This window comes from Monodelphis domestica, chromosome 4 (assembly GCF_027887165.1).
Source record: "Monodelphis domestica isolate mMonDom1 chromosome 4, mMonDom1.pri, whole genome shotgun sequence".
NCBI lineage: Eukaryota > Metazoa > Chordata > Mammalia > Didelphimorphia > Didelphidae > Monodelphis > Monodelphis domestica.
The window spans coordinates 368,533,548-368,545,652 of record NC_077230.1 but is presented as its reverse complement, the minus strand read 5'-3'; positions in this window follow the sequence as shown (position 1 = coordinate 368,545,652).

Below are 12,105 nucleotides of genomic sequence, written 5' to 3'. Positions count from 1 at the left end.
TTTGTTCTGGGCCCCAGCTTGTGCCAACTTAAACTCGAGAGGAGAGACAAGTTGAGAGTCTAGGAAGCAGCTCACATATGTCATCTAGCCCAGGTGTGAGATCTGGACAAGTTTAACTGCCATTGGGATGTGTCTGTCACATTTTCTGGTTCAGCTCTTGGGCAAGGTGGAACAGGAATTTGTTCAACATGCTGCCTTGTTGTTTATAGAACTGTTTCCTAGACTTCTCATGAGCATATAAGCACTGTTTTTCAGCTTCCAATGGACAGTGAAGCTCCATAGGAAGCAACTTTCCAAGCATGGGGGGAGGTAGTGTAAGGTAGTGTTTACAGGGAGTAAATGGTTAGATCCATTAAATCCAATCCTAGATTGGCTATTTATCCTATATCATTTATATTTGGTACTTTTGTAGGAGCTGATCAGATGAACAAAGTTATTTCATTTTCTGTTATAACATCTGGTTTACAGTGGGCTGGAACACAGAATCTCAAGGTTGGAAAGGATCTGAGTGGTTATCTAGTTCATTGCCTTCTCCCAATTTTGTTTTTCACTTGAAGCTTTTTATTAAATACACTTGAAAAAGACTTTCTGCCCTGCCTTCCTAGTAGGGCAGGTGGAGATTTGGGGAAAGGTGAACTCATTGGTGTCAGGAGGCCAAAGGCAAGGCATATCAGTAGGAAGACTTGTCCAAGCCCAAGTATATTTTTCAGAGGGTAAACTGTATTTTTCCTTAAGGCTTTAGGAATCCCTCATTGCTTTTCTTTCATTCCTGCCTCTCAATACCCTTTCAAATACCTGGCAAGAAGTCTTTCAAGGCAGGCAGAAACCCAATCCCATTTTTAGGTAACACCAATTTTCAGTAAATTTTTCCTTTCAGAGTAAAAATCAGACTCTTTGTGACTTGGGCTCATTGGTACTAGCCCTCCTTGGTGTGAAGCAGAATGTCTGTTCACTTTCACATGAGAGTTTTGGAGATACCTGGATTCAGGGCTTATATTATCTTTTTTTTTTTTTTTAACCCTTTCAGTTTTAGTAACAAAAGTTGTTACTAAAGCGTTGTTAAGACAGAAGGGCAAAGGCTAGGCAAATGGGTGTAAGTGACTGCTTAGGATCATTCTGATAAGATATTTCCAAGGCCAGATTTAAGCCCATTTCCTCCTGACACCAGACCTAGTGCCCTATCCACTGTGCTACCTAGCTGCTCCACTTTGTTTCTATCTCAAAATTTATTGTTCCTTAACGGTAATAGGTTTTAAATCCTATCATTCTTGTGTCCCTTTTTTCCTTTGATATGGCACCTAGAATGGAATCAAATGTAGCATCCCAGACATTGTCTGACCAATGTGAATTCCTGTATTTAAATCTTGTTGCTGCCATTCCCATAGAACCATATAGCCAATAGCAAGATACTTCTCATTGCCTTGTCTACCAGCCTAGATAGAGCTTGAGGGGAGCAGCAAACTGCCAGGTAGTAGATATGACTGTCATGTTTTGATGAGGTGGCATAAAAGGCTATGGGATTTCTGCTAGTACCCTGACTGTAGGGAGTACCTCCTAATTTGCAGGCCTGTTTTTAGTAAAGGTTTTTGCTAATTGAGCTCCTTTGAAAAATCTAGTCAAATTTCAATGGTACCAACCAGCCATGATGAAGCCTGCAACTAGTCACAAACTAAGATGCTGGAGTTTGTATTTTATAGTTGATTTTACATTGCTTCTGGCTGGTTCTGCTCAGAGGCAATAGCATTCTAGTACTGCTGTTGGAAGAAATTTTCTAGTGGATTTTATCTGCAGTGCATTAATGCATGGCCTCAATTCCTGCAGAAGCATAAGATAACCAGTCTGGACATGTCTTGCCAATCATAACTAGAGTCAGGCCACTGATGCTTCAGCTTTATTCGGCGTAGATAAATGGCTTTTCAGAAAATGCTTTTCTAGTTAAACCTCATGACTTGTGTCTCAGAGAGCCACAAGTTCAGACTGCTTGTAATTAGTGTATATTCACCAAGCCATGATAAGGCACAGAAATGAGGATTTATTAATACGGGTAGGTTTAACTCTAATCTTCTTTTATAACAAAAGGCTCTATATTTTGAGATTCATGGGTCACTTGGAATCAGTCTAATTTTCAAAAGTGCAAAATAGTAATGCCTTTTAAAATCACGAAATATGAAATGTGATCCCAGCAATGTGAAAAGCATTTGAAGCTGTATGCATGGGAAACTGAAGGATATTATGTAATTTAATATGGATTAGCATACATAAATGTTTTCAATTAAAAATTATTCAGCTCTAGAACTGAAGAGTTGATCACAGCTGCATGAAAAATACCCATTAATCATATAATGCTTTTATGCAAATGGATGTATTTGACTTTCATTTGGATTTGCCATTAGCACCTGGAACCAGGAGATTGATAGCAGGTAAAATTTAATGGATACGGAAATTAGATATTTAAATTAAATTTGGGCTAATTTACAGCACTTTTATTCATTACTACAAGTTCTCTTGCAATCTGAAGACCCCATCTTGTGGCAGAGAATGGAGAGAGGGAAGAGACTACTTGACAGCTTCTCAGTGATGACTGACATCAGGAATAACTTCAAAGATTTGAGTTATGTAAGTGTTTGCTACCAAAGAAAACAGTTGACACAGACCCATGTTTCATGGATTAATCTTAACTGAATGCCTAATCCTCATGGTTTCTTGACTTCTGTCTGTCTCATTTCTTCTTTTCCCTCTTTTTGAACTGGGTACACCATAACTAAGTATATTGTTTTACTGTTCCTGTCTCCATAATTGTCCTTTGAGAAAACTGATTGAATTAGTTTTAGTGTTTTGGAGATGGCAGGTTCTCATCATGTGACACTTAATCAATGAAAATCAAACATTTTTGATTACCTACTATGTGCAAAGCAGCCCTGCTAGCTTTGAGAAGATAAAGAATTAAACTGTCACTAAGGCCCTCCTCCCTGAAGCTTTTACAAGTAGAGAAAAAAAAATAATAAATTTATGGATTTTGTAAGTATGTAAGTATTACAATTTCATAATGAAAAGAATTCCAGGTAAATTGTAATACAAAATAATATTGCTCTAAATGCATTAGAAAGGGATACTTTTTCTGTTCTTTTATTTTTTCTATTTTTTTAAAATTTAGAATATTTTTCCATGGTTACATGATTCATGATCCCCTCCAACCCCTGCTCTTTCCTCCTCCCTCCCAAAGCTGACAAGCAGTTCTACTGGGTTATACATATGTTATTGTTCAAAACCTATTTCCATGTTATTCATATTTGCACTAGAGTGATTCCTTTACATCAAAGCCCTAATCATATCCCTATCGATTATATCTTTTTCTTCTGCGTTTCTGCTCCCACAAATCTTTCTCTGGATGTAGATAGCTTTCTTTCTCACAAGTTCCTCTGGATTGTCCTGGGTCATTGCATTGCTGCTCCTAGAAAAGTCTGTTACATTTGATTGTGCCATAATATATCAGTCTTTGTGTATACTGTTCTCTGGATTCTATTCCTTTCTCTAATTCCTGGACCTCTTTCCAATTCACCTGGAGTTCCTCCAGTTCATTATTCCTTTCAGCACAATAATATTCCATCACTATCAGATACCACATTTGTTCAGACATTCTCCAATCGATGGACACCCCTTCATTTTCCAATTTTTTGCTACCACAAAGAGCGCAGCTATGAATATTCTTATCCATGTCTTTTTCCTTGTTATCTCTGGAGTACAAACCTAGCAGTGGGATGGCTGGGTCAAAGAGTAGGCATTCTTTTAAAGCCCAGAAAGGGGTACTTTTTTAATAGCCAACCATCAAGGAGACGAGTGACAGCAATTGACTTGGATTATATAGGATAGGTAGGAGTTGCATAGGTAAAGAGGAAGAAGAGAAGATTTTCATAGGCATAGGGAATGTTGTGAGCAAAGGCCAGAAGCAGGAGTATATTGAATACTGTTCATTTTCATGAATAAAGTGATCGTTGGCTGTTCATCTCTGGAAAGTACATTCTTGTTGCCCATTTTTTTCATATAAAACCAACATCCCCAAACAAAAATACAAATAAAGTGAAAAACAGTATGTTTTGATCTGCATTCTTAACAGTTCTTTCTCTGGAGGTGGATAGCATTCTTTGGCTTAAGTCCCTCAGAATTGTCCTATATCATTTTTATTGCTGAGAGTAGTTAAATCCTTCACAGTTGATCATTCTACAATATTGCTGTTACTGTGTGGTGTTCTCCTGGTTCTCCTTATTTCACTGTGCCTCAACTCAGCTTTCTAGCTCTTCCTGAAATCATCCTGTTAATTTCTTATAGCACAGTAGTATTTCATCACCATCTTATATCACAGTTTGTTCAGCCATTCCCTAGTTGATGGACATTCCATCAGTTTCCAATTCTTTGTCACCACAAAAAGAGCTGCTCTACATATTTTTGTAAAAGTAGGTGTTTTTTTCCCCTTTTTAAATCTCTTTGGTATACAGATCTACCTAGTAGTGGTATTATAGGATGAAAGGGTATACATAGTTTTATAACACTTTGGACATAGTTCCAAATTGCTTTCCAGAATGGTTGGATCAGTTCACAACTCCACCAACAATGCATTGGTGTCCCAATTTTGCCATATTCCCTCCAACATTAATCATTTTCCTTTTTCATCATGTTAACCAATCTGGTAGATGTGAGATGGTACCTCAGAATTGTTTTAATTTACATTTCTCTAAGAAATAGTGATTTAGAACATTTTTTCATATGATTCTTGGTAGCTTTGGTTTCTTCATCTGAAAGCTGCCCATTCATATTTTTTTGGCCATTTGTCAATTGGGTAATTACTTGTATGCTTATAAATTTGTCCTAGTTCTTTATGTATTTGAAAAATGAGCAATTCGCCATAAATTTTTTTGCCCTGTTAATTTCCTTTTTAATCTTTGTTATATTGGTATTGTTTATACAAAACCTTTTAAATCTAATTAAAATTATTCATTTTACATTCTTGAAATGTTTCCTATCTCTTGTTTGGTCATAATTTTTTCCCTTCTCCATAGATCTGACAGGTAAACTATTCTATGCTTCCCTAATTTGCTTATAGTGCCACTCTTAATGTGTAAATCATACCCATTTTGACTGTATCTTGGTATAAGTTGTGAGATACTGTTCTGTATATAGTTTCTGCCATTATTGTTTGCCAGTTTTCCCAGAAGTTTTTGTCAAAGTTCTTATCCCAAAAGCTGTGACCTTTGGGTTTATTGAACACTAGATTGCTAAGGTTATCTCATGGGACTTTTTTTAGAATCAGATGATAGAGCATATGTAAAAATGATTTCCAAACTATCAAACACATTAGGAGATAGGATTTTGATTTTTGATTAATTGTGCAGGTCAGATCCTGATCTATTTGGGATGTCCTAGGAATTTCTGTCTACTATAAAAATAAAGGCGAAATTACAAAAACTAACATAGCAATGAATTTGATTATTGGCTATAAACTGATTTTTGATACTATGCTTGCTATGCTAACAAAGTATCCTCAGTTTATCTGTGAAGTGAAACTCATAAATGAACTTCTCTTTAGGGCCAGGAGCAAGGATGCTAAAGAGATACTGGTTATAAAAAAGAAAATATTTATTGAAATATGTAAGGATAAAAGGATTTCTAAATAAGGGATTCTAACTCCACCCAAATAAAACTCCCTGGTTCTGCAAGGAACTGCTTCTTCTGTTTTTCATAGGCTACACTAATCCTTCCTGATATGACTAACCCAAATTTTCCCCATTCTACAATAAACTACACTATTATCCTTCTAATTCTTAACTTTGCCTCCAAGTTATAAAATAGCAAAGGCTAGCTGGTTGAGTCTCAACAAGAATCAAGTTAGGACTCTGAGCCTTAGCAGACTCAGAGTCCAAAGTAAAGACCAGGTCTTTCTTTGGTCTTCCCAGAGTTAGACAATCTATAAAGACAGTAATAGATAGTCAATAGTGTTTCCCAAGTTGGAAACAGAGAACACCTCCTTCAGGTCTTTACCTCAGACAGTGAGTGTGAGGGGCAAAGATATTTCCTCAAAGCCCTCAGAGCAAGAGTCTGTGTAACTACCAGAGAACAACTGTTATAACTGTCAACATTTGAAATCGCCACTCTCAGCTCTGCTTGAAACTCCAATTCTTTCTCAAACCAGCTTCTCTACTTCTTATCTCTAAACTATTATAACAAGACTTATTTTCTGATATCATCCTCATACCACCCTTCTGTTGATTAGTCAGTTTTGAGATGGGCCGATGCCAAAGTCTTTAAGAACTCTGACATTTCTACCTTAGATTTGTAGGAACATTGGCTCTCTGATCAACACTCTTTAGGAGGGAATGTTGTCTGTTGCCTGATGTTGGTCAGAATTGTCTAAAAGTACCAGTTTATTGCTCCCTGTATTGACTGGAAGAAAACCTATCAGTGACCTAGACTGGCCTCTGGTGCAAGGATTTTTCAGGCATCAGGAAGGTCAAGTGGGATTGGCAACAAAAACAAAAATAGGTCTTCTGATTATGTTGACTGATCCTTGGCTTTATCAGCAAGGTGCCCAGGAAGAGCCAAATCCTGAGTTTTGTGTGTCAGTCTGCAGAGAGCAAGGCCTATTTATTCATTGCTACTATATAGACTTCCTCATCTTAACTTGGGCCCCAGGGGAAGGCTTGCTGTCTTTATTGGCATGAACATGAGACCATCCTGCAGATATACTGCTGTCACCAGGGCTTTCTGCCAGGCCTGGTAGTCTGCAGAGCTGGCAGCAAAAGGAGGCAGGCTCCCCAGGACTATTCAAATTTGGCAAATACTGATTAAGCATCCACTCTGGACAGTGTGGTAAGTACTGGGGATACAAAGAGTTTCTTACCTTTGATTCTGAACCAGGCCTTAATGAACATCTCCACCCTCTTCAATCCTTCCTACACTAAAAAGCTAGTATTATTCATCCATAGACTTGATCATCCCATTTTTCTATTCTGAAATCTTCAGAGGCTTCTTGCCCCAGAATTCAGTTCTTCCTTCTAGGGGGATAGTGGAGAGAGGGCTGAACTTGGATCAAGGAAGTCTTAAATTCAAATCCAATCTTGTGCATTTAATAATAACTTTAATCCGGGGTAAGTCACTTGAGCTCTGTCTGCTTTGGTTTCCTCATCCGTAAAATGGGGTTAATACCTTCAGGGTTATTGTCAGGATCATATCAGATAATTATAATGTGCTTTGTAAACCTTAAAGCATTATATAAAGGCTAGCTATGGTCATTGTTATTACTAGTACTACTATTGTTGTTCAAGACATGCCCTTACTTGGCTTACTTAACTTTCTGGCTTATCTGTCAATATTTTCCTACACAAGTTTATACTCCAGACAAAATGGGCTATTTGTTCTCAACCATGAATTCCTGCCCCCACCTCCCCACCCCCTCTTACAATTTCTAACTTCCATGTCTTTGCTTACAGGTCTAGACCTGAATTGTTCTTCCTTTGTTCCCTTCTATTGAACACTCAGCCATCCTTTGAACCTCTGGCTCCCACTGCATCTCCTCCAGGAAGTCTTCTGTTCCTCCAGTTGGTAATGACTTCTCTTTCAGACCTTGTGGACACCCTTCTGATTCACTTACGATGCATTATTTCGTATTGTGGTTCGTTTTGCCACCTCTTGCTTCCTGAGCATCCTTCCTCCAGCCCTTCCTGACAAGGCCTAAAACTCTGGGGGATAGTTCAGCTGAGCCTCATCTGCCAAGGAAGCTTTAACCTTCGGGGAGAGGGAGGGAGCTGGGCTCTGCTCCTCATGTTGTTTGTGGATGTGCCCATCTTCCTTCTAGCCTGGGAATTCCAGCAGGACAGAAACTGTTGCTTATCTAAACTCAGTCCTTCCGTCTTTTGAGCCAGGCTGTCTTTGTAATACATTCTGCAGTTTCTTTTTTAAGCCCTTAATTTATGCCTTAGTCGGGTCTCTAAGACTGAAGGGAAAGGACGGGGCAAACAGGGTTAAGTGACTTGCGGGGATTACACAGCCAGGGACTGTCCGAGGCCAGATTTGAATCCAGTCCTCCTACCTCCAGGCCTGGTGCTCTATCCACTGTAACACCTTGCTGCCCCTGTAGTAGATTCTTCATAAGTGTTTGGTGCAAGGAAAGGAAGCCGCTGTCCACAATGGCTCTGCTTTCCCCCTCTAGAGCAGGAAAGCCCTTCAAGAGCTTCAGTTCCTGCCTCCTCTAGGCTTCACAGTCTGGCTGCCCACACTATGTCAGCTCCCCCCTCCATGCAGCAAGCTCACCAAGTCACTGAGCCCTTTCATCCAGGCTTCCTCAGGCTCCCTACCACTTCCTCAAAGCTTCTGGGGAAATACAAAGCAATACAGCAGGCACCCTGCCTCTTCTACCTTTGGGACAGTGTGTGGTCCGTAAAATCCTATGCTGTTAGACCAAGAACATATGGGAGAGATCACATAGGCCAACCCTGCCATCTTACAGATTGGTCCTGGGGCAGAAGGAGAGGCAAGAGAACACACTAACAGGGCCTCTAGGTAGCACAGTGGATAGAGTGGTAAGCCTGGAGTCAGAAGGACCTGGGTTCAAATCTGGCCTTCAATTCTTCTTAGCTGTGTGACTCTGGACAAGTCTTTTTATCCCCATTTCTAGCTTTTGCCCTTCTACTCTTAAAATTGATGCTAAGATAGAAGGTAAGGTTTGTTTGTTTTTCAAGGGAGCGAATACACTAAAGCCCAGAGAGAGTGAAAAAAATAAATATTTGTTAACTACCTAATAGGGTGCCAGGCACTGAGCTAAGTGTTTTGGAAACGTTCCATCATAGGATCTTCACAACAACCCTTTGAGGTAGGAATTATTAGAGTTAGGGAAAGAGAGGCAAAAAAGATTAAGTAACTTGCCTAAGGTCACACGGCTGAGGTTTGATTTGAACTCATGTCTTCCTGACTCTAGGCCCAGTGCTCTGTTCTGCACCACCCAGCTGTGAAAATTTGTGGCAAAGATGGCATTTGAATTCAAATCTCCTAATTCCCTTTTAGGGTTCTTTTAATTAGTTTTGGGAGGTAAAACATAAAACTCTGTGCCTCTGGTCACCCCTTTACACCTGTAATATTTAGGCTACTTTTATGACTGTCCTAGTCAGCTGCTTCCCTCCAACCTCACACAGACTTGACTAAAGTCAGCTCCCATACATCCCTTACCAGGAACCCTTCCTTCCTGGTCCATTGTTCTTGTGTCCTGAACATTCCTGAACATTCTCCACATGTTCTGTCTCTCATTTGGTTTTTACCAGTCTTCCTGTCTGTAATGTTCTCCATATACTAAAATCCTACCCATCTTCAAAAAAAATCTTTTGTTTTAGAAATTTAATTCTTGAACTTGTCAAATCAAATAAAATCTTTAAGTTCTGTCAGGTTAATGATCTTAAGATTCTATGAAATCAGATTTTTTTTTTAAAATTTTATTTAAATTAGTCAATTTAGAACATTTTTCCTTGGTTACGAGAATCATATTCTTTCCCTCCCCTCTCCCCACCCTTCCCATAGCCAACGCACAATTCCACTGGGTATTACATGTGCCCTTGATCAAAACCTATTTCCATGTTGTTGATGTTTGCACTAGGGTGATCATTTAGAGCCTACATCCCCAACCATATCCCCTCAACCCATGTAATCAGGCAGCTGTTTTTCTTCTGTGTTTTTGCTCCCACAGTGTTTACTCTGAATGTGGATAATGGTTTTTCTTGTAGATCCCTCCGGGTTGTTCAGGATCACTGCATTGCCACTAGTGGAGAAGTCCATTACATTCAATTGTGCCACAGTATATCAGTCTGTGTACAATGTGTTCCTGGTTCTCCTCTCGCTCTGCATCACTTCCTGGAGGTTGTTCCAGTTTCCATGGAATTCCTCCAGTTCATTATTCCTTTTAGCACAATAGTATTCCATCACCAACATATACCACAATTTGTTCAGCCATTCCCCAATTGATGGGCATCCCTTCATTTTCCAATTTTTGGCCACCACAAAGACCACAGCTATGAATATTCTTGTACATGTCTTTTTCCTTATTATCTTTTTGGGGCACAAACCCAGCAGTGCTATGGCTGGGTCAAAGGGCAGACAGTCTTTTATCGCCCTTTGAGCATAGTTCCAAATTGCCCTCCAGAAGAGTTGGATCAATTCACAACTCCACCAGCAGTGCATTAATGTCCCAACTTTGCCATATCTCCTCCAACATTCATTACTTTCTTTTGCTGTCATGTTAGCCAATCTGCTAGGTGTGAGGTGATACCTCAGAGCTGTTTTGATTTGCATCTCTCTGATGATAAGAGATTTAGAATACTTTTTCATGTGCTTATTAATAGTTTTTATTTCTTTATCTGAAAATTGCCTATTCTTGTCCCTTGCCTATTTACCAATTGTGGAATGGCTTGGTTTTTTTGTACAATTGATTTAGCTCTTTATAAATTTAAGTAATTAGACCTTTGTCAGATTTTTGTTATGAAGATTTTTTCCCAGTTTGTCACTTCCCTTCTAATTTATCTCCCCATACCGTCTTCCAATTTTCCCAGCAATTTTTATCAAATAGTGGATTTTTGTCCCAAAAGTTGGGATCTTTGGAATTATCATGAGACTGTCTTGCTGAAGTCACTTACCCCAAGTCTATTCCACTGATCTTCCTTCCTGTCTTTTAGCCAGTGCCATATTGTTTTTTTCTCCATATTTTTTTTCATTTAGTCAATTTAGACCATTATTCCTTGGTTACAAGAATCATATTCTATCCCTCCCTCCCCTACCCCTACCCTTCCCGTAGGCCATGCGCAGTTCCACTGGGTATTACATGTGTCCTTGATCAGAACCTATTTCTATGTTGTTGATGTTTATACTAGGATGTTCATTTATAGTCTATATTCCCAATCATATCCCCCTCAACCCATGTTGTCAAGCAGTTGTTTTTCTTTGGTGTTTCTACTCCCACAATTTTTCCTCTGAATGTGAATAGCATTCTTTCTCATAGATCCCTCGGCGTTGTACAAGTACCATATTGTTTTGATGACCACTGCTTTATAGTATGGTTTGAGATCTCATACTGTTAGGCCACCTTCCTCCCCCTTTTTTTTTTCATTATTTCCTTGGATATCCTTGATCTTTTATTCTTCCTGAAATCAGATTTATTGAGACCACCATGATGCTATATAAGCAAATAATCCATTCACATCGCATTTGTGGCTAGTCATCCTGTATGATTCTTGTCCCTGCCCTTCTGAAAAATTTAAAAATATTTTATTGATATTTAAAAATAAAATTACTGTCATATGAATAGTCAAAACAAATCCACACACTGGCCATGTCTGAGAATGTGTTTCTTAGTCCACAACCTTTTTTTATCTGTAACTTCTATTGTTGACCTCCTTGGAATGAATGCCTATTAGTTAGTATTTTTATTAGTATAACTCAAATGATTTTTCAGAATAATTGGAACCATCTAAGTTCCATCAGAGATGTGTTAGATTTAAAATAGTTTTGAGAGCAAGGGAAATATATAACAATTATGACTGCTGAAATATGTTTTCTACTGTGTCTTGGTTTTATACAAATATAAGATGGTCGCCAGGGAATATATTCCCAATTTATGAATATGCCCAAGCCAACTGGGTTTTATAGAGAAATTTAATTTATAATACACTGATTAATCAATAGAAAAAGAGAGAAAGTAAGAAAGGAATAAGAATGAATAAATCAGTCAGTTGGTTTTATCACTCACCCAAGATCTCTCTAGGTAAGGCTTCTCATGCCAACCTCAGGCTCCACCTTCAAGAGAGCCTCCTTTCAAGAAATGTCTCCAGAGAATTCTCCTCCTTCAGAGCCAGCCTTCTCTCCTGGTCCTCCCACAGAGCAACCTCCTCAGTCCTCCTTCAGAGCCACCTCGCTCAGAGCAAAACCTCCTCCCCTCTCCTCAGACCCCGCTATCTTTAAGGAAATCATCTAAGTTCCCTCCCCTCAGTTCTCACATCTACCAATCACTGTCGATGTCTCCCCTGTGCCAATGGTGGCTCTAGCTTAACCCAGGACCACCCAGAGGTCTGTTTCCTT